Source organism: Platalea leucorodia (assembly GCF_965183815.1).
Source record: "Platalea leucorodia genome assembly, chromosome: 35".
Lineage (NCBI taxonomy): Eukaryota > Metazoa > Chordata > Aves > Pelecaniformes > Threskiornithidae > Platalea > Platalea leucorodia.
The window spans coordinates 393,804-420,190 of NC_138857.1; the positions used below are offsets into that span (position 1 = coordinate 393,804).

A 26,387-nucleotide genomic window follows, 5' to 3' on the forward strand; every position below is an offset into this window, starting at 1 on the left:
CACCTAGGATACAAAGAGACACAAAATGACCTATGCGCTTGCCAAAAACACACCAGCCCCACGCTCCCTACTCCCCAGCTCACCTCAAACGCTCCTCCGCTTCCAAATGCGACCCGCACAGAGCCTGCAAAACCAAAGAGAAACGCTGCAACTCCATGGCCATACAAGACTTGGCTACGAGACACCAACCCAAACCACAACCGCCTCGCCTTCCAGGAACGCTCCTCAGCGGGTGGCATTGCCCCTCCAAACGGCACCTACAAAAACCAAAGCCAAAAGGCACTTCCTGAAACACTGCCCAAAACCACAGCCTGCCCACACCTATCCCCTTCTCCCCCTCCTTTACCTTCAACAGCTTGCCTCCCCCGCCTCCGTCACTTTGGGTTCCCGCTTGGAGGCTGACGCACCACCTCTAAGATGCAAACAACGGGGGTGGCTTAGAACCGCACCAGCCACACGCAGCACCTGAAAAATAACCCCTCCTTCAGCCCACCCGTCCCCGAGTCAGCTCCAGGGCCCATACCCCACATTGCTCCTCGCTTGGAACCTTCACGTTAAAAAAAACAAAAAAAAAAGTCAGAAACACCATAAAGTAGTCAAAGAACCACCAGTCACATCTTCCCTCTAACCCCTCAGCTACTCCGTCCAACCCGACTGAACCGCCTTTGCCTCAACAGTCTAGGCAGAGCAAGGCATTAGCCACAGACCCTTCGCACTACTCCACCTACCCCCTGACTCTACACCCCCCGGGCAGGGCGGCTCCAGGCCACACGCACACCCCGACGATCCACAGCGCACTACAAACAACGTGCCTTAAAAGACGAGAGAGAGAACTCTCGGTAAGAAGAACGACACCCGGACGGAAGACGCCGTCCGGCAAGAAGACCTGCGGGACCGTGACGGCCATGTGATGAGGTTCTACGGCAGCCCCAGAAAAAGAGAGGAACGTCACGGCCCCCGACAAGGGGTTATTCTCAAAACCGAGAGGACGCAGGCGCAACAATCCCGGCTTCAAGACCTAAGAACGTAAGGACGCAGGCAAGAAAGCCCAGTCCACAAAAACGGACCGCAAGAGAGCAGAGCTGCTGACGCAGCCGAGAACGACGCCGCAAAAAAGGACCGCCTGGAAACCTCCCAGATGCCAGACCGATCCACGCCGCACGCTTGGAACGCCAGAAAAGAAGTGCCCGATCGGCACCGAGTCGACGGATACACGCGTTCGAGATGCTAGGGACTATGCCCAACTCACAACACCTGAGGCGCACGGCACCCTCCTTGGGCACAAAGGCAACAAAGTCCTAAGACACACAAGACGCACCACGCAAACTGCACAACAACAGACACAGCCTGGAACCGCCCTGCCCGGCGCACGCTGCCATCCTGCTGAAGACTAACCTGCTCCCTTTCCCCGACCAGAGGGCACTGTTCCCAGACAGCCCTCTCCGCTGCGCTACACTTAGAAACCCCACCCCGCAACGGCCAACCTCGCACCCTCCCTCCCCCGACCCCTCTCCGGCACCGGAGCCTCAACTTAGCTTGCAGACAGCCACGAGTCCAAATCCATCCTGGACAAGGAAAACCACGCTCGGCCCGCTGCATTCAGCCTGCCGTCACCAGGTTCCGCTCCACCGTCTGCACAACAAGAACAACGCCGTCAGTCAGCATCGCAGCAGTCATCACGGAGCTATCGCACAACATCCGCCGCCTCAGACGTGCCAAGGCGTGCCGCTGAACCGCTCCGTACCTACGCCAGAGTCCGACGCCGTGGCTCTGGTCGCTTCCAGCACCTAGGATACAAAGAGACACAAAATGACCTATGCGCTTGCCAAAAACACACCAGCCCCACGCTCCCTACTCCCCAGCTCACCTCAAACGCTCCTCCGCTTCCAAAGGCGACCCGCACAGAGCCTGCAAAACCAAAGAGAAACGCTGCAACTCCATGGCCATACAAGACTTGGCTACGAGACACCAACCCAAACCACAACCGCCTCGCCTTCCAGGAACGCTCCTCAGCGGGTGGCATTGCCCCTCCAAACGGCACCTACAAAAACCAAAGCCAAAAGGCACTTCCTGAAACACTGCCCAAAACCACAGCCTGCCCACACCTATCCCCTTCTCCCCCTCCTTTACCTTCAACAGCTTGCCTCCCCCGCCTCCGTCACTTTGGGTTCCCGCTTGGAGGCTGACGCACCACCTCTAAGATGCAAACAACAGGGGTGGCTTAGAACCGCACCAGCCACACGCAGCACCTGAAAAATAACCCCTCCTTCAGCCCACCCGTCCCCGAGTCAGCTCCAGGGCCCATACCCCACATTGCTCCTCGCTTGGAACCTTCACGTTAAAAAAAACAAAAAAAAAGTCAGAAACACCATAAAGTAGTCAAAGAACCACCAGTCACATCTTCCCTCTAACCCCTCAGCTACTCCGTCCAACCCGACTGAACCGCCTTTGCCTCAACAGTCTAGGCAGAGCAAGGCATTAGCCACAGACCCTTCGCACTACTCCACCTACCCCCTGACTCTACACCCCCCGGGCAGGGCGGCTCCAGGCCACACGCACACCCCGACGATCCACAGCGCACTACAAACAACGTGCCTTAAAAGACGAGAGAGAGAACTCTCGGTAAGAAGAACGACACCCGGACGGAAGACGCCGTCCGGCGAGAAGACCTGCGGGACCGTGACGGCCATGTGATGAGGTTCTACGGCAGCCCCAGAAAAAGAGAGGAACGTCACGGCCCCCGACAAGGGGTTATTCTCAAAACCGAGAGGACGCAGGCGCAACAATCCCGGCTTCAAGACCTAAGAACGTAAGGACGCAGGCAAGAAAGCCCAGTCCACAAAAACGGACCGCAAGAGAGCAGAGCTGCTGACGCAGCCGAGAACGACGCCGCAAAAAAGGACCGCCTGGAAACCTCCCAGATGCCAGACCGATCCACGCCGCACGCTTGGAACGCCAGAAAAGAAGTGCCCGATCGGCACCGAGTCGACGGATACACGCGTTCGAGATGCTAGGGACTATGCCCAACTCACAACACCTGAGGCGCACGGCACCCTCCTTGGGCACAAAGGCAACATCGAGACCCAACAAAGTCCTAAGACACACAAGACGCACCACGCAAACTGCACAACAACAGACACAGCCTGGAACCGCCCTGCCCGGCGCACGCTGCCATCCTGCTGAAGACTAACCTGCTCCCTTTCCCCGACCAGAGGGCACTGTTCCCAGACAGCCCTCTCCGCTGCGCTACACTTAGAAACCCCACCCCGCAACGGCCAACCTCGCACCCTCCCTCCCCCGACCCCCCTCCGGCACCGGAGCCTCAACTTAGCTTGCAGACAGCCACGAGTCCAAATCCATCCTGGACAAGGAAAACCACACTCGGCCCGCTACATTCAGCCTGCCGTCACCAGGTTCCGCTCCACCGTCTGCACAACAAGAACAACGCCGTCAGTCAGCATCGCAGCAGTCATCACGGAGCTATCGCACAACATCCGCCGCCTCAGACGTGCCAAGGCGTGCCGCTGAACCGCTCCGTACCTACGCCAGAGTCCGATGCCGCGGCTCTGGTCGCTTCCAGCACCTAGGATACAAAGAGACACAAAATGACCTATGCGCTTGCCAAAAACACACCAGCCCCACGCTCCCTACTCCCCAGCTCACCTCAAACGCTCCTCCGCTTCCAAATGCGACCCGCACAGAGCCTGCAAAACCAAAGAGAAACACTGCAACTCCATGGCCATGCAAGACTTGGCTATGAGACACCAACCCAAACCACAACCGCCTCGCCTTCCAGGAACGCTCCTCAGCGGGCGGCATTGCCCCTCCAAACGGCACCTACAAAAACCAAAGCCAAAAGGCACTTCCTGAAACACTGCCCAAAACCACAGCCTGCCCACACCTATCCCCTTCTCCCCCTCCTTTACCTTCAACAGCTTGCCTCCCCCGCCTCCGTCACTTTGGGTTCCCGCTTGGAGGCTGACGCACCACCTCTAAGATGCAAACAACGGGGGTGGCTTAGAACCGCACCAGCCACACGCAGCACCTGAAAAATAACCCCTCCTTCAGCCCACCCGTCCCCGAGTCAGCTCCAGGGCCCATACCCCACATTGCTCCTCGCTTGGAACCTTCACGTTAAAAAAAACAAAAAAAAAAGTCAGAAACACCATAAAGTAGTCAAAGAACCACCAGTCACATCTTCCCTCTAACCCCTCAGCTACTCCGTCCAACCCGACTGAACCACCTTTGCCTCAACAGTCTAGGCAGAGCAAGGCATTAGCCACAGACCCTTCGCACTACTCCACCTACCCCCTGACTCTACACCCCCCGGGCAGGGCGGCTCCAGGCCACACGCACACACGCACACCCCGACGATCCACAGCGCACTACAAACAACGTGCCTTAAAAGACGAGAGAGAGAACTCTCGGTAAGAAGAACGACACCCGGACGGAAGACGCCGTCCGGCGAGAAGACCTGCGGGACCGTGACGGCCATGTGATGAGGTTCTACGGCAGCCCCAGAAAAAGAGAGGAACGTCACGGCCCCCGACAAGGGGTTATTCTCAAAACCGAGAGGACGCAGGCGCAACAATCCCGGCTTCAAGACCTAAGAACGTAAGGACGCAGGCAAGAAAGCCCAGTCCACAAAAACGGACCGCAAGAGAGCAGAGCTGCTGACGCAGCCGAGAACGACGCCGCAAAAAAGGACCGCCTGGAAACCTCCCAGATGCCAGACCGATCCACGCCGCACGCTTGGAACGCCAGAAAAGAAGTGCCCGATCGGCACCGAGTCGACGGATACACGCGTTCGAGATGCTAGGGACTATGCCCAACTCACAACACCTGAGGCGCACGGCACCCTCCTTGGGCACAAAGGCAACATCGAGACCCAACAAAGTCCTAAGACACACAAGACACACCACGCAAACTGCACAACAACAGACACAGCCTGGAACCGCCCTGCCCGGCACACGCTGCCATCCTGCTGAAGACTAACCCGCTCCCTTTCCCCGACCAGAGGGCACCGTCCCCAGGCAGCCCTCTCCGCTGCGCTACACTTAGAAACCCCACCCCGCAACGGCCAACCTCGCACCCTCCCTCCCCCGACCCCTCTCCGGCACCGGAGCCTCAACTTAGCTTGCAGACAGCCACGAGTCCAAATCCATCCTGGACAAGGAAAACCACGCTCGGCCCGCTGCATTCAGCCTGCCGTCACCAGGTTCCGCTCCACCGTCTGCACAACAAGAACAACGCCGTCAGTCAGCATCGCAGCAGTCATCACGGAGCTATCGCACAACATCCGCCGCCTCAGACGTGCCAAGGCGTGCCGCTGAACCGCTCCGTACCTACGCCAGAGTCCGACGCCGTGGCTCTGGTCGCTTCCAGCACCTAGGATACAAAGAGACACAAAATGACCTATGCGCTTGCCAAAAACACACCAGCCCCACGCTCCCTACTCCCCAGCTCACCTCAAACGCTCCTCCGCTTCCAAATGCGACCCGCACAGAGCCTGCAAAACCAAAGAGAAACACTGCAACTCCATGGCCATGCAAGACTTGGCTACGAGACACCAACCCAAACCACAACCGCCTCGCCTTCCAGGAACGCTCCTCAGCGGGTGGCATTGCCCCTCCAAACGGCACCTACAAAAACCAAAGCCAAAAGGCACTTCCTGAAACACTGCCCAAAACCACAGCCTGCCCACACCTATCCCCTTCTCCCCCTCCTTTACCTTCAACAGCTTGCCTCCCCCGCCTCCGTCACTTTGGGTTCCCGCTTGGAGGCTGACGCACCACCTCTAAGATGCAAACAACGGGGGTGGCTTAGAACCGCACCAGCCACACGCAGCACCTGAAAAATAACCCCTCCTTCAGCCCACCCGTCCCCGAGTCAGCTCCAGGGCCCATACCCCACATTGCTCCTCGCTTGGAACCTTCACGTTAAAAAAAACAAAAAAAAAAAAGTCAGAAACACCATAAAGTAGTCAAAGAACCACCAGTCACATCTTCCCTCTAACCCCTCAGCTACTCCGTCCAACCCGACTGAACCGCCTTTGCCTCAACAGTCTAGGCAGAGCAAGGCATTAGCCACAGACCCTTCGCACTACTCCACCTACCCCCTGACTCTACACCCCCCGGGCAGGGCGGCTCCAGGCCACACGCACACTCGCACACCCCGACGATCCACAGCGCACTACAAACAACGTGCCTTAAAAGACGAGAGAGAGAACTCTCGGTAAGAAGAACGACACCCGGACGGAAGACGCCATCCGGCGAGAAGACCTGCGGGACCGTGACGGCCATGTGATGAGGTTCTACGGCAGCCCCAGAAAAAGAGAGGAACGTCACGGCCCCCGACAAGGGGTTATTCTCAAAACCGAGAGGACGCAGGCGCAACAATCCCGGCTTCAAGACCTAAGAACGTAAGGACGCAGGCAAGAAAGCCCAGTCCACAAAAACGGACCGCAAGAGAGCAGAGCTGCTGACGCAGCCGAGAACGACGCCGCAAAAAAGGACCGCCTGGAAACCTCCCAGATGCCAGACCGATCCACGCCGCACGCTTGGAACGCCAGAAAAGAAGTGCCCGATCGGCACCGAGTCGACGGATACACGCGTTCGAGATGCTAGGGACTATGCCCAACTCACAACACCTGAGGCGCACGGCACCCTCCTTGGGCACAAAGGCAACATCGAGACCCAACAAAGTCCTAAGACACACAAGACGCACCACGCAAACTGCACAACAACAGACACAGCCTGGAACCGCCCTGCCCGGCACACGCTGCCATCCTGCTGAAGACTAACCCGCTCCCTTTACCCGACCAGAGGGCACTGTTCCCAGGCAGCCCTCTCCGCTGCGCTACACTTAGAAACCCCACCCCGCAACGGCCAACCTCGCACCCTCCCTCCCCCGACCCCTCTCCGGCACCGGAGCCTCAACTTAGCTTGCAGACAGCCACGAGTCCAAATCCATCCTGGACAAGGAAAACCACGCTCGGCCCGCTGCATTCAGCCTGCCGTCACCAGGTTCCGCTCCACCGTCTGCACAACAAGAACAACGCCGTCAGTCAGCATCGCAGCAGTCATCACGGAGCTATCGCACAACATCCGCCGCCTCAGACGTGCCAAGGCGTGCCGCTGAACCGCTCCGTACCTACGCCAGAGTCCGATGCCGCGGCTCTGGTCGCTTCCAGCACCTAGGATACAAAGAGACACAAAATGACCTATGCGCTTGCCAAAAACACACCAGCCCCACGCTCCCTACTCCCCAGCTCACCTCAAACGCTCCTCCGCTTCCAAATGCGACCCGCACAGAGCCTGCAAAACCAAAGAGAAACACTGCAACTCCGTGGCCATACAAGACTTGGCTACGAGACACCAACCCAAACCACAACCGCCTCGCCTTCCAGGAACGCTCCTCAGCGGGTGGCATTGCCCCTCCAAACGGCACCTACAAAAACCAAAGCCAAAAGGCACTTCCTGAAACACTGCCCAAAACCACAGCCTGCCCACACCTATCCCCTTCTCCCCCTCCTTTACCTTCAACAGCTTGCCTCCCCCGCCTCCGTCACTTTGGGTTCCCGCTTGGAGGCTGACGCACCACCTCTAAGATGCAAACAACAGGGGTGGCTTAGAACCGCACCAGCCACACGCAGCACCTGAAAAATAACCCCTCCTTCAGCCCACCCGTCCCCGAGTCAGCTCCAGGGCCCATACCCCACATTGCTCCTCGCTTGGAACCTTCACGTTAAAAAAAACAAAAAAAAAAGTCAGAAACACCATAAAGTAGTCAAAGAACCACCAGTCACATCTTCCCTCTAACCCCTCAGCTACTCCGTCCAACCCGACTGAACCACCTTTGCCTCAACAGTCTAGGCAGAGCAAGGCATTAGCCACAGACCCTTCGCACTACTCCACCTACCCCCTGACTCTACACCCCCCGGGCAGGGCGGCTCCAGGCCACACGCACACCCCGACGATCCACAGCGCACTACAAACAACGTGCCTTAAAAGACGAGAGAGAGAACTCTCGGTAAGAAGAACGACACCCGGACGGAAGACGCCGTCCGGCGAGAAGACCTGCGGGACCGTGACGGCCATGTGATGAGGTTCTACGGCAGCCCCAGAAAAAGAGAGGAACGTCACGGCCCCCGACAAGGGGTTATTCTCAAAACCGAGAGGACGCAGGCGCAACAATCCCGGCTTCAAGACCTAAGAACGTAAGGACGCAGGCAAGAAAGCCCAGTCCACAAAAACGGACCGCAAGAGAGCAGAGCTGCTGACGCAGCCGAGAACGACGCCGCAAAAAAGGACCGCCTGGAAACCTCCCAGATGCCAGACCGATCCACGCCGCACGCTTGGAACGCCAGAAAAGAAGTGCCCGATCGGCACCGAGTCGACGGATACACGCGTTCGAGATGCTAGGGACTATGCCCAACTCACAACACCTGAGGCGCACGGCACCCTCCTTGGGCACAAAGGCAACATCGAGACCCAACAAAGTCCTAAGACACACAAGACGCACCACGCAAACTGCACAACAACAGACACAGCCTGGAACCGCCCTGCCCGGCACACGCTGCCATCCTGCTGAAGACTAACCTGCTCCCTTTCCCCGACCAGAGGGCACTGTTCCCAGACAGCCCTCTCCGCTGCGCTACACTTAGAAACCCCACCCCGCAACGGCCAACCTCGCACCCTCCCTCCCCCGACCCCTCTCCGGCACCGGAGCCTCAACTTAGCTTGCAGACAGCCACGAGTCCAAATCCATCCTGGACAAGGAAAACCACGCTCGGCCCGCTGCATTCAGCCTGCCGTCACCAGGTTCCGCTCCACCGTCTGCACAACAAGAACAACGCCGTCAGTCAGCATCGCAGCAGTCATCACGGAGCTATCGCACAACATCCGCCGCCTCAGACGTGCCAAGGCGTGCCGCTGAACCGCTCCGTACCTACGCCAGAGTCCGACGCCGCGGCTCTGGTCGCTTCCAGCACCTAGGATACAAAGAGACACAAAATGACCTATGCGCTTGCCAAAAACACACCAGCCCCACGCTCCCTACTCCCCAGCTCACCTCAAACGCTCCTCCGCTTCCAAAGGCGACCCGCACAGAGCCTGCAAAACCAAAGAGAAACACTGCAACTCCATGGCCATACAAGACTTGGCTATGAGACACCAACCCAAACCACAACCACCTCACCTTCCAGGAACGCTCCTCAGCGGGCGGCATTGCCCCTCCAAACGGCACCTACAAAAACCAAAGCCAAAAGGCACTTCCTGAAACACTGCCCAAAACCACAGCCTGCCCACACCTATCCCCTTCTCCCCCTCCTTTACCTTCAACAGCTTGCCTCCCCCGCCTCCGTCACTTTGGGTTCCCGCTTGGAGGCTGACGCACCACCTCTAAGATGCAAACAACGGGGGTGGCTTAGAACCGCACCAGCCACACGCAGCACCTGAAAAATAACCCCTCCTTCAGCCCACCCGTCCCCGAGTCAGCTCCAGGGCCCATACCCCACATTGCTCCTCGCTTGGAACCTTCACATAAAAAAAAAAAAAAAAAGTCAGAAACACCATAAAGTAGTCAAAGAACCACCAGTCACATCTTCCCTCTAACCCCTCAGCTACTCCGTCCAACCCGACTGAACCACCTTTGCCTCAACAGTCTAGGCAGAGCAAGGCATTAGCCACAGACCCTTCGCACTACTCCACCTACCCCCTGACTCTACACCCCCCGGGCAGGGCGGCTCCAGGCCACACGCACACCCCGACGATCCACAGCGCACTACAAACAACGTGCCTTAAAAGACGAGAGAGAGAACTCTCGGTAAGAAGAACGACACCCGGACGGAAGACGCCGTCCGGCGAGAAGACCTGCGGGACCGTGACGGCCATGTGATGAGGTTCTACGGCAGCCCCAGAAAAAGAGAGGAACGTCACGGCCCCCGACAAGGGGTTATTCTCAAAACCGAGAGGACGCAGGCGCAACAATCCCGGCTTCAAGACCTAAGAACGTAAGGACGCAGGCAAGAAAGCCCAGTCCACAAAAACGGACCGCAAGAGAGCAGAGCTGCTGACGCAGCCGAGAACGACGCCGCAAAAAAGGACCGCCTGGAAACCTCCCAGATGCCAGACCGATCCACGCCGCACGCTTGGAACGCCAGAAAAGAAGTGCCCGATCGGCACCGAGTCGACGGATACACGCGTTCGAGATGCTAGGGACTATGCCCAACTCACAACACCTGAGGCGCACGGCACCCTCCTTGGGCACAAAGGCAACATCGAGACCCAACAAAGTCCTAAGACGCACAAGACGCACCACGCAAACTGCACAACAACAGACACAGCCTGGAACCGCCCTGCCCGGCACACGCTGCCATCCTGCTGAAGACTAACCTGCTCCCTTTCCCCGACCAGAGGGCACCGTTCCCAGGCAGCCCTCTCCGCTGCGCTACACTCAGAAACCCCACCCCGCAACGGCCAACCTCGCACCCTCCCTCCCCCGACCCCTCTCCGGCACCGGAGCCTCAACTTAGCTTGCAGACAGCCACGAGTCCAAATCCATCCTGGACAAGGAAAACCACGCTCGGCCCGCTGCATTCAGCCTGCCGTCACCAGGTTCCGCTCCACCGTCTGCACAACAAGAACAACGCCGTCAGTCAGCATCGCAGCAGTCATCACGGAGCTATCGCACAACATCCGCCGCCTCAGACGTGCCAAGGCGTGCCGCTGAACCGCTCCGTACCTACGCCAGAGTCCGACGCCGCGGCTCTGGTCGCTTCCAGCACCTAGGATACAAAGAGACACAAAATGACCTATGCGCTTGCCAAAAACACACCAGCCCCACGCTCCCTACTCCCCAGCTCACCTCAAACGCTCCTCCGCTTCCAAATGCGACCCGCACAGAGCCTGCAAAACCAAAGAGAAACACTGCAACTCCGTGGCCATACAAGACTTGGCTACGAGACACCAACCCAAACCACAACCGCCTCGCCTTCCAGGAACGCTCCTCAGCGGGTGGCATTGCCCCTCCAAACGGCACCTACAAAAACCAAAGCCAAAAGGCACTTCCTGAAACACTGCCCAAAACCACAGCCTGCCCACACCTATCCCCTTCTCCCCCTCCTTTGCCTTCAACAGCTTGCCTCCCCCGCCTCCGTCACTTTGGGTTCCCGCTTGGAGGCTGACGCACCACCTCTAAGATGCAAACAACGGGGGTGGCTTAGAACCGCACCAGCCACACGCAGCACCTGAAAAATAACCCCTCCTTCAGCCCACCCGTCCCCGAGTCAGCTCCAGGGCCCATACCCCACATTGCTCCTCGCTTGGAACCTTCACGTTAAAAAAAACAAAAAAAAAAGTCAGAAACACCATAAAGTAGTCAAAGAACCACCAGTCACATCTTCCCTCTAACCCCTCAGCTACTCCATCCAACCCGACTGAACCACCTTTGCCTCAACAGTCTAGGCAGAGCAAGGCATTAGCCACAGACCCTTCGCACTACTCCACCTACCCCCTGACTCTACACCCCCCGGGCAGGGCGGCTCCAGGCCACACGCACACCCCAACAGCTTGCCTCCCCCGCCTCCGTCACTTTGGGTTCCCGCTTGGAGGCTGACGCACCACCTCTAAGATGCAAACAACAGGGGTGGCTTAGAACCGCACCAGCCACACGCAGCACCTGAAAAATAACCCCTCCTTCAGCCCACCCATCCCCGAGTCAGCTGCAGGGCCCACATCCCACATTGCTCCTCACTTGTATGGAAGACGCCGTCCAGCAAGCAAGACCTGCGGGACCATGACGGTTATGTGACGAGGTTCCACAGCAGCCCCAGAAAGAGAGTAGAACATGACGGCCCCTGATAAGAAGTTACTGTCAAAACCGAGAGGACATAGGCACAACAATCCCGGCTTCAAGACCTAGGAACGTAAGGACGCAGGCAAGAAAGCCCAGTTCGCAAAAACGGACCTCAAGAGAGCTGAGCTGCTGACGCAGCCGAGAACAACGCCGCACGAGAGGACTGCCCAGAAACCTCCGAGACACCATGCCGATCCGCGCCGTACGCTTGCGACACCAGAAAAGCAGCGCCCGATCAGCACTATGCCAACGAGCACAAGCATTTGGGACGGTAGGGATGACACCCGCGGCGCGTGCCACCCTCTTTGGGCACAACGAGGGCATCCAGACCTGGCGAAGGCCTAAGACACAGAAGACGCACCACACAAACTGCACAACGACAGACACAGCCTGGAACCGCCCTGCCCGGCACACGCTGCCATCCTGCTGAAGACTAACCTGCTCCCTTTACCTGCCCAGAGGGGACCATTCCCGGACAGCCCTCTCCCCTGCCCTACCTTTCAAAACCCCTTCCTGCAATGGCCAGCCTCGTCTCCTCACCCCCTTCCCGGTGCCAGCCCCTCAACTTAATCTTTCAGAGGGCCAGGGGGTCCACATCCATCCTTGACCACCCACACATCGGCTAGCTGATATTTTCCTGCACTCCCCAGGTTCCTCTTCCTCACCTGCAAAACAAAACCCCACGGCACCAGCAGTAAGCATCGCGACTGTGAAAACCGACCTCTTCTGCGCCACCTTCACCCTCGTAAGCGCCGCAGCATTCAACTCTCCTCCTCCACGCCCATTCCAGAGTCGGAGGCCGGAGGCTGCGGCCGTCGTTCCTTGTGGTGCCCAAGATGCTAAGAGACACAAAATTACCTTTGTGCTTGTGAAAAATCACAAGTCCCACACTCCTCCTCTCTACTTCCCACCTCGCCTCTAATGCTCATCCGATTCCAGAGACGGCCCGCACGTAACCTGCAAAACCAAAGAGAAAAGCTTCACCGAGTTGCCGCAGGATACTTGACTCTCGGGCGCCAACAGGCCTGCAACCACCTCACCTTCTCAGACCTCTCAGCAAGTTGCTGCTTCGCTCCTCTGACGCTACATGCATAATCTACAACAATCAAAGCAAACACATGCTGAGATACTACCCAAAACAAGAGCCCACCCACACTGATTCCCATCTCCTGCTCCTTTACCTTGGCCAGTTGCCTGCACTGCCTCTGTTGTTTTCAGGTTGTCATGTTGAGGTGCGGGTACCACCTGTAAAACCCAAGCAAGAAAGGATCCTTAAAGCTTCACCCACAAGATGACACCTGAAAACTAACTGCGACGCTTGCCCGCTAGTCATTGCTCACCATGCCTGAGTCAGCTCTGGTGCCCATATCCCACGTGGCTTCACATGTTCAAAATAAAGCCAAAAACCCAAACCGTAACCTAGTGGTATACCCGCCAGTCACATCTCTCTAACACCACACACCGACCCACCTTAACTCTGTCACCCTACACAGCTCGTCCTTCCGCATCTGCAAAACAGTAATATCAAAGAAGTCACACAGATGCAGAGCGACAGCTTAACAATTCCAGAGGTCTTGTTCCCATTAGGAATACCATCTAGAGCCCAACTACAGCCTGCCATTAAAAGAAATATGTAACTCAAACATGAAGCCCCGCCCATACAAGCCTTAAGACCTTTGAGATTCAATCTGCTCAACTAGCAGCGCCCTAGTGCCACTCCCAAACAGCTCTGGTCATCCCCTCAGCACCCGCAAAATGCTACGGAAATTACTGTCCTCGCCTGCTGCCAATGGCTGCTTGCTCTGAGATGGGCTGTACAGCCTTGGCCAAAGCAGTCTAGGCATATTAACATTAACCAGATGCTCTTAGTGCTAATCTTCCCCTGACTCTACCATTGCTACACCCCCAGGCGGAGCAGCTCCAACCCACACACAGACACGCACAGACCGATGCTGCACTCAAACGCTACAAACGACACGACCCAGAGACCTAAGAAAACTCTCAGCAAGAGGAACGAGTCCCAGCCCAGAGATGCTGTCAGTCAAGAAGATCGACGGGGCCGCAAGGAAGAATCTACGGCAGCCCCTGAAAAGTCAAATGCCATCGCCAATGGTAGAAAGATATGTATAAACATATGTCTGTAACTGTGACAGCAGATGCATGAGAAGCCAGGCTTAAAGACCCAAGAACATTAAGACGCAGGGAAGAAATCCCAGAAAAGTGCTCTGGGAAAAGCGACCACTCCTGAGCGACGATGCTAACGCTGCCTTAATCACCAGCACAATAAATTGCCATCGATAATCATCTGATACACAAGACACACAAGAAAGATACGTGCCTTAGACTTAAAGTGTGATAAAGGAAGCGCTCAGTTAGTGTTATGTTGATGAGCCGAGGCTTGCAAGACCCTGGGTATTTCGATGTTCCCACTGGACACAGAGAAGACTGAAGACATCAAGACCTGAGTAAGGTATGGTATGAGACACAGAAGACAGACTACACAGTAACACAGACACAGGCTGGACCTGCCCTGCCTGGTAGATGTTCTTGTTTTACGGAAAGGACCCCGCGTCCTCTCCGTGCCCAAACGTGCCTGATCTCAAACCGCCTTCTCCACTACACTGATTTTATAACCCCTGCCCACCCCACCTGTGCTTCCCCCACCCAACCGACCACCTGCACAAAGATAGGGTCAGCCCCTCAACTTGCCTTTCAGAGGGCTGGGGCTCAGAAACCATCTTCTAAAAAGACCCCATCGGCTACCCAGGATGTCACTGCAATCACCCAGATCCTCTTCATCATAACACGGCAATTCAGAGATCTGAAACGGGCACCTGATGACTACAGAAACCAGTGCTAAAAACACTATAAACAAGAACATCATTATCATGACCAACACTAGAGCAAGCCTCCTTGGGCGCTCAAGGCAAAGGGCAAAAAGAAAAATAGAAAAAGCTTGCGTGCCCAGGACTGCGATAAAAGACACAGCCCTCCCTAGAGATTTCTAAGAGCACAAATAATACACATCCTCTGCTCCAGAAGAGGAGAAGGGAAGGGAAGACAGCAACACAAGCCTGCGCTGGAAATAAGTGTCCAGTCAATGCCTCTAAGTAACAGTTTCTGTGACATCCTGATGGACAGATGCAAAAATTAGCTCAGGGAGCGAAATGAGAAAGCAGCACAGAGGAGTGGAGACCCGAGAATTCCAGAGGGTACATTTTCACGTACCTTAATGTACCCAGCGCTTTCCGAGTTGAGACTTGTCTGATGTTTGTCCCCGCACGTTGAGATGCGGAGGTCCAGATAGTTTACGCTGCGTCTCTCATGACTCCGTTGTTTCTCCTGTTGGCCATGGAGAGACAAAAACAGAACAGACCTGATCAAAATCTAAATAAAACTGCACAACCCATCTGAGAAAGGCTGGTGAACCTGCCTCCCTTTCCCAACCGTCCCCTGCTCCGAAGACTTGAGAAACACCTACTCTTCTCCCGACGTGGCAGGGAAGGAAGGTTGCTCCTTCCCGACAGCTCCTGCCCTGTATTTGCACCCCTGAACCCCCCATGTCAGCTGCTCCTTGGGAGCTGCTCTTCTGAGCTGTGCCCCATGTTCTGCGAGCACCTCTCATCTTTCATCTTCGCAAAGACTCCGGGCTCTGGAGCAGACCCACAAAGTAACTGAAGTCCTGAAGCTTATCATCTAGGAGGGGCCTGCTGCAAACCCAAAAGATTCTACGGACAACATAGTACTCTGGAAACAATTAGGAACAGTGATTAATTATTCCATACGCTGAAAGACTCTACACCTTATGACCTGGCTGCTTTCTTGAAAAAAAGCTAAAATTCCATATACAGATGCCCACCTTAACCCCTGCTAGATCACCTCACCATCACTTCTATTAAGAAATAGTGTCAACAACTTACACAGCAAAACTGGTGAGGAAAACAAGGTTCTGTCTTCAATAAAATCAGGAATTCCAGAAAAAATACAATGCATTTTCAATAAAAAAAAAAAAAAAAAAAACACAACCATACAAACTCAGAGTATTAAACCATCTTGCCACCCCTGAACACCCATACAACATTGCTGAGCAGGGGAAAAAAAAAAAAAAAAAGAAAAAAAAAGCTGCATTCAAGTGTACTTTCTACTATATAATGCTGCTGAACCTTGACTGGTCCTGAGGCCCTTACCTCAAACACACACACCTGCCCAAATAGTTGGGGCAGGTCAAAAATCTGCAATCACCTGGAGGAACAGCAGAGCACTAACACCAATGAAGCCAGGGAGCAGAATGAGCCCCCTGAGGCGAGGCTGTGGCTCATATACCCCTGGCCCCACCCACCACCCTTCCCACAATCCCCTGGGAAAGGGGAGGGGCAAACCACCAGAAGGCATAAAGGCTGCCCAAGGAGCAGCAGGGAGGTTTCTCCTGTGCCTTAGATTTGCAATGTGCAAAGCACTTAAATGGGGAAAGCGACCCTTACTAGAAACAACAAGACCTGCTCTTGTACACCAACTACATCTATTGCATCAGCAATGCAACCGGGTAAGGAATTAAATGTGTTTTTCCTAGGGTGTGGATTGAATGAGGTCAACATCCTGCTAAGCTGTGTAGGAAAGAAGCTCATTAAACTCATTAGCACTGTTATTATCAAAAAATAAAAAACACAAGATGCTATGGGGTTACGCTTCATTTCTAGCAAGACCACGCGTGCTACCTAACTTCTACTGGAAGTACGTTCTGGATAGGACTGAATGACAAAGCACAATTAGATCCCATAAAAACCCTTTCTCAAAAATTCCTCCAGTTGCAAAGTAAATCACTTACAGTAAATCACTTACTGTAAATCACCGACAGTTCAGAGTCCCCTCGACGGTCTCTCCGACAGACTCCCTTAACGGAACTAGATGAGTCCTAAGAGACAAAAACCACAAAAACCCTATAGAAATACAAAAAATGTCTCAGAGGCCATACGAAGCAGCTGAATGAACACCTAAGTAGCTAGAACAAACATAAATTGCAGAACACAACCAAAAAAACCACAGGAGATCTGTCAATAAAAATAGAGGAAGGCTATCGCCTTCTCTGAAAAAGTCAAGGGGAGATCTGAGCTGACGATAAATGTCTTTGGGGTACCAACCGCCAAACAGAAACGTACCGTAAGACAAAAAACCAAAGGGACTGCTGCGGAGCACAAAGACGGCTTTAGAAAAGGTTCTGACAGAATGAGAGGCATCGTTGCAGGGCTCAGAGAGGCCCCAAAGGGGCCAGAGAGACCAAAGAAGCCCTGAGGACGCAATGAGTTCAAAAGGGAGTTGAAGAAAGGACGGGTGTCCTCGGGGACCGAACAGAGGTGCGCCGAACAAGGGAGAGGACGGAAGGACCGACCGAGGGAACGGAGGTGGACTCAGGAAGGGTTTGGAGGGGAAAAGAGGTGCACAAAGCGCCCTGCCGAGCTAAAACAGGGCTCTAGGGCGTAGGGGATGTCTCACGAGAGCTCGGCAATGGGAGCGGAGGAGTCCCGAGGGGGCCTGAGAGACCAAAGCAGCCTCAGAGGTATCAATGAGGAACTCCGAGGGGGATTTCAACAACAGGGTGGGAGATAGAGGGACAAACGGAAAGAAAATTCAAGAAGCAATGGGGTACAATTTGCACAGGCGAGAATTAAAAAACAAGGCCAGGGAGATGACGAGAGAGATACATACATATGACGAAATTTTAAAACAAATGGGGTGAAGGAAAGAGTGAGAAGAAATAAAAAAGTAGGAGAACGGAGCCAAATAGAGGGAGGCATAGAAAGAAAGTTTGAAAAGCAATGGGGTACAGAGCAGAGGGAGATATTAAAAAAACATAGGGTCAGGGAGCTGGATAGGGGGGAGATATAGAAATTAAAATTTAAAAATAATAGGCTACAAGGCAGTGCAGAAAAACTACAAAATAGGGAGAGGGAGCTGGCTAGAGAGACGCATAGAAAAAATATAAAATGCAACGGGGTATTCTCCAGAGTTGGCAGAAGAATAACAAGTTTTGGGGAGCCATACAGGGAGGTGGGCAGAGAGGGAGACCGAGGAAGGGAGGCAGGCAGACATCTGGAGAAGGGTGGCAGAGACGGGCCAGGATGCAGAGGAGAGGACGCGTGACTCACCACAGCTCCTGGTGCCAGCAGGAGACCTTCATCGCCTCGACGCTTCTCTCTCTGCCTCTGCCCCTTCCTCCTCTGCAGTGCTGCATGCCGGACCCTCGCCCACTCAGCAGCATGCAGCGGACACCTCTATGCTCCTCATCCGCAAGGCTTCCTCAATACCTGGTGGCTCGCCCACAGAGCCCTAGGCATGCCCAGGCAGCCCCTTTTACAGCTGGAGCCCCTTCGCCCAGCAGGGCCAGCCCCATCCTCAGCCTCACTGGCCACACCTGGGGCTGCCCTAGACCCCGCTGGAGCCCCTTCACCCAGCAGGGCCAGCCCCATCCTCAGCCTCACTGGCCACACCTGGGGCTGCCCTAGACCCCGCTGGAGCCCCTTCACCCAGCAGGGCCAGCCCCATCCTCAGCCTCACTGGCCACACCTGGGGCTGCCCTAGACCCCGCTGGAGCCCCTTCACCCAGCAGGGCCAGCCCCATCCTCAGCCTCACTGGCCACACCTGGGGCTGCCCTAGACCCCGCTGGAGCCCCTTCACCCAGCAGGGCCAGCCCCATCCTCAGCCTCACTGGCCACACCTGGGGCTGCCCTAGACCCAGCTGGAGCCCCTTCACCCAGCAGGGCCAGCCCCATCCTCAGCCTCACTGGCCACACCTGGGGCTGCCCTAGACCCAGCTGGAGCCCATCAGGAACAGGGGCCATTGCCAACGCCCCCCAGCACATCACCCCCTCCCCTGCACCTCTCCACAGCCACATGCTCTGCACCCAGGGGCTGCAAACACATCCAGGGGCACAGAGGAGGCAGGGAAAGTTTATTCATTAATGCACATAAGAAACCCCAGCTGTAAGAAATTGCAAGTTTCACTGCCCAAATGCAGGAGGAGAGAGGGAAAGAGAAAAGCAGTGGGAAAGTCAGAGGGACACAGGGAAGAGATGTGGGACAGGGAGCCAGAAAATGGGATGCTGCAAACAGGAGAGGGATGGGGAGGAGGACAACAGTGTAGAGAGAGCAGAGAGATGGAGGAATAAATAAGAGAGACAGGGAGCAGGAGAGAGAGGTGGAAGGGACCAGCAGGACAACAAGATAGAGACAAGACAAGGGACACAGAAAAATTCTAAAGGGGGTGGGGGGGTGGAAACGTAGGCAAGAAATTAAAAAATAGAAACAGCCCGATAGAGGTAGACGTAGAAAGAAAATTCTCAAAAAGCAACGGGGTGCAAGAAACATAGGCAAGAACTAACAAACAAATAGAGACAGGGAGCTAGAAAGAGGGAGATCTAGAAAGAAAGTGTAAAAAGTGACAGGGTAGAGGACAGAGAGGGAAGAATTAAGAGTTAGAGACAGAGATGGATAGAGGGAGACATTTTGTAAGAAAATTTTGTAAGTGACAGGATACAAGAATCATACACGAGAATTAAAAAATAAGTACATGGAGCTGCATAGAGGGAGATGTAGGAAGAAAATTTGAAAAGCAACAGGGTGTAAGAAACACTGGCAAGAAATGAAAGAGAGAGGGAAAGGTAGCAAGAAAATTTAAAAAGCAACTGAGTTTGAGAAATATATGCAAGATTTTAACAAATAGGGATGGAGAAGTAGAAAGTAAGTTTCAAAAGCAATGGGGTACAAGAAACATAGGCAAGAATTAAAAAATAGGGACAGAAAAGAAAGCAACTGTGGTGGGTTGACCTCGGCTGGCTGCCGGGTGCCCACCAAGCCGCTCTATCGCTCCCCCTCCTCAACAAGACAGGGGAAGAAAACACAAGAAAAAACCTTGTAGGTCAAGATAAGGACAAAGAGATCACTCCCCCATTACTGTCACAGGCAAAACAGACTCAACTTGGGGTAATTAAATTTATTGTCAATCAAAATCAAGATCAGAACAATAAGAAATAAGAACAAATCTAAAAAACAGCCCGCTCTTTTTTCCTGGGCTCATCTCCACGACTCCTGACCTCCCTACATCCCACCCCCGAGCAATGCAGGGGGACAGGGAGCAGGGGTCACACTCAGTTCATCACACATCATCTCTGCCGCTCCTTCCTCCTCGCGCTCTTCTTCTGCTCCAGCGTGGGCTCCTCTCCACGGGGCCGCAGGTGCTGCCAGGAGCCTGCTCCAGCGCAAGCCCTCCATGGGGTCACAGCTTCCTTCAGGCACATCCACCTGCTGCGGCATGGGGTCCTCCATGGGCTGCAGGTGCATGTCTGCTCCACCGCGGACCTCCACGGGCTCCAGGAGGACGACCTGCCTCACCATGGCCTTCACCACAGCCTGCAGGGGAATCTCTGCTCCAGTGCCTGGAGCATCTCCTCCCCCTCCTTCGTCACCGACCTTAGTGCCTGCAGGGCTGTTTCACACTCACGTTTTCTCTATCACAGCATCTGCACAGCATTTTTTACCCCTTCTTAAATGTCCATCCCAGAGGCACAACCAGCATCGCCGATGGGCTCGGCTTGGACTGGCAGCAGATCCGTCTTGGAGCTGGAAGTGGCTGTGAACTGAGAAATGCCAAAAAACCTTGATGAGCTGAAGGGCAGAGAGAGAGGAATTAAAAAAAAAAATAGGGACATGGAGCCAGACAGAGAGGCAGGGGAATGGGAATTGTGAAGTGCTAAAGGACAGAGAGGGATAAATTTAAAAAATTGGGATAGGAAGACAGACATATAGATGGAGAAAGACAAAAATAGTGATGGGCTGCAGGACAGAGACAGAAGATGAAAAAGAGGGACAGGGAACAGGACAGAAGCACAAAGAGAAAAAGAAAACAGAGAGGTAGAAGAGAGAAAGAGGGGGACTCATCATCTTGAGGATACAATAAGCTCAAAAGGGAATGGAAGCACGAGGGATCACAGAAGCCTGCCTCAGGGGCACCCCTGCGGCCGACATGTGGCACCAAGAGACACGAAATCACAATTGCGCTTGTAAGAAAATCACCAGTCCCGTGCTCCTCCTCTCTACTACCCAGCTCACCTCAAATGCTCATCCGATTCCAAAGACGGCCCGCACAGAACCTGCAAAACCAAAGAGAAAAGCTTCACCGAGTTGCCACAGGATACTTCACTCTCAGATGCCAACTCAGCCGACAACCTCCTCGCCTTCTTGGACCACTCAATGTGCTGCTTCACTCACCTGATGCCATGTGCATCACCTGCAAAAAAAAAAAAAAAAATCAAAGCTCCCTATTGCGCATCTGCAGCAACAATAATACAAAGTCAAACAGGTGCTGACAAATACCCTAGCCAACACCGAACCTTCTCCATTCCAACTTCTTCGCCCCACTAACCTTGTTGATCTGTGCTTTGTGCTCTGACCTGCCAGGCTGACACAGCAACATCAGTGAGTCAAAAAACAAAAACAGACAGACAGTAATACCCCTAATTAGTATACACCTTTCCCTCTTCTTTCCTGTACCCCAATAGCCGCATGCCTGACTCATCCTTTCCCCCAGCAGGCTAACACGGATCTGCTCACCTCCCATGCTGCGCCTCCGGGGTCAGCATCCACGTCAGGCGCCTGCTCGTACAGTCGGTCCTTCTCCGATGACTCAGGAACCATAACATTTGATGCCAGGCCTCCCTTGGGAAAGCGTGGAGAGGCACACAGATGTTACATACTGCTTTCCAAAAGAAAGAGCCCACCATGCAAAACAGACTAACAAATCCCTTGGACTGACTCACATACTCAGGCAACACAGAGACCCCAAAACCACAAAACCCAAACGATCGACCTCACCTCCCCCGTCACGGCCCACAATGCCGTCCACTCGCTTTTCTTGTCATGCCTTGCTCGCCTGTCCTGCTCAGCCCAGACCTATTACTTAAGCTGCAAGAATAAGTAATATTATTACTTATTATTATTATTACTTATTAATATTATTACTTATTAATATTATTATTATCTACCCACTGACACACAAAAATTAGTTACTGCCAGATGACTCAAATATAGGCAAAGACCAGCAGGCCAAACACCAAAAGAGCTACAAGCAGCAAATGACCATGGCTGGCGTAATGACAGACTCTTCCTTTACGGATAAGTAACTCCTAAATGACTCCACGAACTGCAGCACGGAGAACCCCTCGGTGGAGGGAGCATGCTCGCGTGGGAGCACTGACACATAGGGGACAGGACGCTGGGCTGCCCCAGGCTGCTTGCATCCACAGTGCTCCTATTAGGTAGCACTGCACTATGAAGCCTGGGAGCAGAGGGAGGCGCTGGGGGCACCACAAAGCGCCCAGGGAGGCGCCGGAGACCTCAGGGTTCCGGAGGGTATATGTTAACGTAACTTAACGTACCCAATGCTTCCCGAGATGAGAGTTGTCTGACATTCGGCCCCGCACGTCGTGACGCAGAGGCCTGGACAGTTTACACTGTGCTTCTCGTGACTTTGCCGTACCTCCCATTGCCTGTGGAGAGACAAAAACAGAACAGACCTCAGCAAAACCCAAATCCGACTACAAAACCCATCCAAGAAAGGTTGATGAACCCGCCTCCCTTGCCCAACCATCCCCTGGTCCCAAAACTTGGAGAAACCCCTTCTCTTCTCCTGAACTGGCAGGGAAGCAAGCCCGCTCCTTCCCGACAGCTCCTGCCCTGTATTTGCACCCCTGAACCCCCCGCGTCGGCCGCTCCTCGGGAGCCGCTCTTCCCAGCTGTGCCCTGCCTTCTGCGAGCACCCCTTACCTTTCATCCTCCCACGGACTCCAGGCCCACAAAATAACCGAAGTCCTGATGCTTATCATCTCCGAGGGGCCTGCCGCAATCCACAAAGGCTCCAGGGAGAACAGGGTACGCCGTCAGCGATGGGGAAAGGCGATGAGCTGTTCCATACCCTGAAAGGCGCTACGCCTTACGGCCCTGCTGCTTTCTTGAGCAATGCTGAAGCTCCATCTACAGATGCATACAAGATGCCCACCTCAGCCCCTGCTAGGTCATCGCGCCATCAGCCCTATTAGGAGATGGTGTCAACAACTGGCACGGTACGCCGCAAAACTGGTGAGAAACGAGGCTCCATCTTCAATAAAATCAGGAAGTCCAGGAAAACACAAAGCACTTAGGAAAAAAAAGAACAAAACCAAAACACATCCTATTAAACCATTTTGCCACCCCTGAACGCCCAATACAAAATTACTGACCCGAAAAAAAACAAAAAAAAAACCAAGCACAAAGCTGCATGCAAGTGTACTTTCGAATATACAGGCTGCTGAGCCTTGCCTCAAAAAGACACCTCCGGTTCTCCCGACGTCGAAACGCACCTGCCCAAAAGCCACGATCGCCTAAAGAAACAGCAGAGCACCGGCCCCGGAGCAGAATGAGTCCCTCCGCAGGGGCTGCGCTCATGCGCCCCCGGCCCCGCCCACCGCCCTTCCCACAATCCCCTGCGGGGAAATAAATCGTTCTTTAAAACCAGCAAAAGGAACAAAAGTTGGCATAGAAAGAACATTTAAAAAGAAGAGGGGGATTAAGGAAATAAAGAGAAAGAATTAAAAAATAGGGTCAGCAAACTCAGAGAAGGAGAAAGAAAGTTTCAAAAAGAGAGGGCGCTAAGGAAAGACAAGAAATTATTAAAAAAAACAGACAGTAAAATAAAGACAGTGAACGGGACAAAAGCAGAAAATCTAAAAAGCAAGGGGGTTAGGGAAGTAAAGAGAAAATTTAAAAAAATAGGTTCAACAAACTAAAACACAGACGTAGAAAGAAATTTTAACAGCAGAGGCACTAAGGGAGGACAACAAATAATTAAAGACAGCTAACAAGAAAAGCAGACAGAAAATTTTAGAAATAGATTAAGGAAATAAAGAAAAATTAAATAATAGCGATATTAAACTACAACAGAGAAGTAGAAAGAAAAGGAAACTCTAAAAAGTGATGGCAAAGAAGCAAGAAAAGAAATAATTTTTAAAAAGACAATGAAGGAAAAAAGTAGGCATAGAAAGAACTTTTTAAAAGCGAGAATAATTCAGGAAATTAAGGGGAAAAACGAAGAAAATAGGGATAGCAAACTAAAACGGAGACGTAGAAAGAAAACGTTAAAAGCGACAGCACTAAGGAAAGACAAGAAATAATTAAAGCACAAATACGGCAAATTTTTTTGTTTTTTAGTTAAAACACACATGGAAATATAATTTCTGAAGTGACAGGGTACACAGGAATAAATTGAAAAATATGGATAGGGATCTTGATAAAAGTAGACACAGAATGAAAATTGTAAAAGCAATGGGGCTCAGGACAGACAGGAAAAAAATTTTTAAAAAAGACAGTGAATTGGTTAAAGGAGCCATAGAAAGAAAATTTTAAAAGCAACTGGGTAAAGGACAAGCAGGAAAAAAAATCAAAATGGGGGACAGAAAACGGGTTAAAAGTTGACACAGAAAGAAAATTTTAAAAGCAAAGGCATTAAGGAAAGACAAGAAATAATTTTTAAAATAAGGGTAGGGTGATAGAGAGACAGGAAGAAAATTATAAAAGCGGAGGCATTAAGGAAAGACAAGGGAAAAGTTACAAAATAAGAATAGGGAGAAAAATACAGAGATGCATAGGAAGAAAATTTCAAAAGCAATTAGGTACAAGACAGACGAGAAACAAAAAAGACAGACAGTGAATTGGTTAAAGGAGACATGGAAAGAAAATTTTAAAAGCGACTGGGTACAGGATAGACAGGAAAATATAAAAAATAGGGACAGCAAAGTAGATAAACTTTGACGTAGAAAGAAAATGTAAAATGTGATGGCTTTAAGGAAAGACAGGAGTAAATCAAAAAATAAGAATGGGGGAAAAATAGAGATACACATAAAAGTAAATTTTAAAGGCAACAGGGTACACAACACAGGAAAGAGTTAAAAACTATGGATAGGGAGCTTGATAAAAGCAGGCATAGAAAGAAAATTGAAGAAGCAACAGGGTACAGGACAGACAGGAGAGAATCAGAAAATAAAGACAGTGAGCTGGCTAAAAGTAGCCATAGAAACAAAATTTTAAATTGGCAGAGTATAGTATCGACAGGAAAAAAAAATAAGAACAGGAGACTAAATAAATGGAGATATAGAAAGAAATTTTTTTACAGCAACTGGGTACAGGAGAGAGAGGGAGGAATTAAAAAATAGTGACAAGGAATCAGTGGGAGACATAGAAAGAAATTTTTAAAAGCGACAGGCTACAAGAAACACAGGAAAGAATTAAAAAATAGGAGCAGGGATGAGAATAGAAGGAAATATTGAAAGGAAATTTAAAAAGTGAGAGGGTATGCAGATGAAAGGGAGGAAGTGAACTTTAGGGGAAGGGAGCCAGATAAAGGGAATTCTTGAAAGAGACATCAAATCGCAATGGGGTACAAGAAATATACGGGAAAAATTAAAAAAAAAAAAAAAATCAAGAAAGGGAGACGGATAGAGGGAGACCTAGAAGGGATTTTAAAAAGCAACTGAGTACCAGAAACATAGACAAGGATTAAAACCTAGGGACAGGGAGATGGATAGAGGACGACGCAGAAAGAAAACGTAACCAGGGATCGGGTACAAGAGACACGGGAATATTAAAACAACGGGGACGGGGAGATGGATAGAAGGAGCCACGGAAGGAGAATTTTAAAAGCGACGGGGTGCGGGACAGAGGAAGGCATTGAATAGGGGCCGTTGCCAAAGCCCCCCAGCACATCGCCGCCTCCCCGAAGCTGTCCACACGGAACGGATGGGTATCGCGATGCTGCGTGTGAATCGGCCCTTTGCACACCTGGGCGAAGGCCCCGGACCCGGGGGGGAGCGGGGCCGCGGCTCCCAGAAGAGCCTATGAAGAGGGAGCTTGCGTAGCCCAAGACGTTCTCCTGCCCACCTTTTGAGCCAGCCACAAAAACAACGCGTGGGCATCAGGTGCTACACGATCCGGTGGGAAGCAGAGCCATTTGTCAAGTAATAGCATTCCAAAAAACAGAGCAGGTGGGAAAAGCCCCCCCCATGCCGACTCGAGATTAAAATGGTGATTAATAACACGAGCTGGAAATTATTCTGAGGCCCCTACCAACACAAAGCCACATACAGAAATCATCGCTTGCGTCATTAACGCGTTCCTGATGCTAGACATGGCTTTATGGAGAAAGTTTCACCTACAGACACAAGCGCAAAACAAGTCGCGGGCGTAAAATGTCTCACTGCTGTGGCGCTAACTGCAGAGGACGCAGCGCAGCCTTGGAAGAGGCGGATCCCGTTTGACGCGGGAGCCGGAGCCTGTTCTACACGACGGGGTTCACGGCGAAGTCCGGCTGCCTCCCCGCGGCAACAACCGCAACGCGGCCGCCGGTTTCGGCGATGCCGAGGGCCGCTCCCCGCTGCCCCGCGGAGCGCGGCCTCGCTCCCGGAAGCGGCCCCGCGCGCGGCTCGCCCAGCCCGCTCCCATTGGCGGGCGG

At 53.0% G+C, this 26,387-nt stretch overlaps 1 long non-coding RNA gene across 2 annotated transcripts; it reads right to left on the reverse strand.

Annotated features, from left to right (window-relative positions):
• Positions 1-19,866: 19,866 nt before the first annotated feature.
• Positions 19,867-26,333, reverse strand: LOC309601478. 2 transcript variants are annotated; one of them, XR_014230568.1, is made up of 8 exons: positions 26,092-26,333; positions 22,673-23,041; positions 22,285-22,395; positions 21,722-21,811; positions 21,461-21,565; positions 21,119-21,137; positions 20,960-21,000; positions 19,867-20,487 (listed from the first exon to the last, which is right to left on the reverse strand). It is a non-coding gene; the product is annotated as an uncharacterized lncRNA (long non-coding RNA). The 2 variants fall into 2 exon arrangements; XR_014230569.1 differs by having other exon boundaries at positions 21,461-21,811.
• Positions 26,334-26,387: the final 54 nt, after the last annotated feature.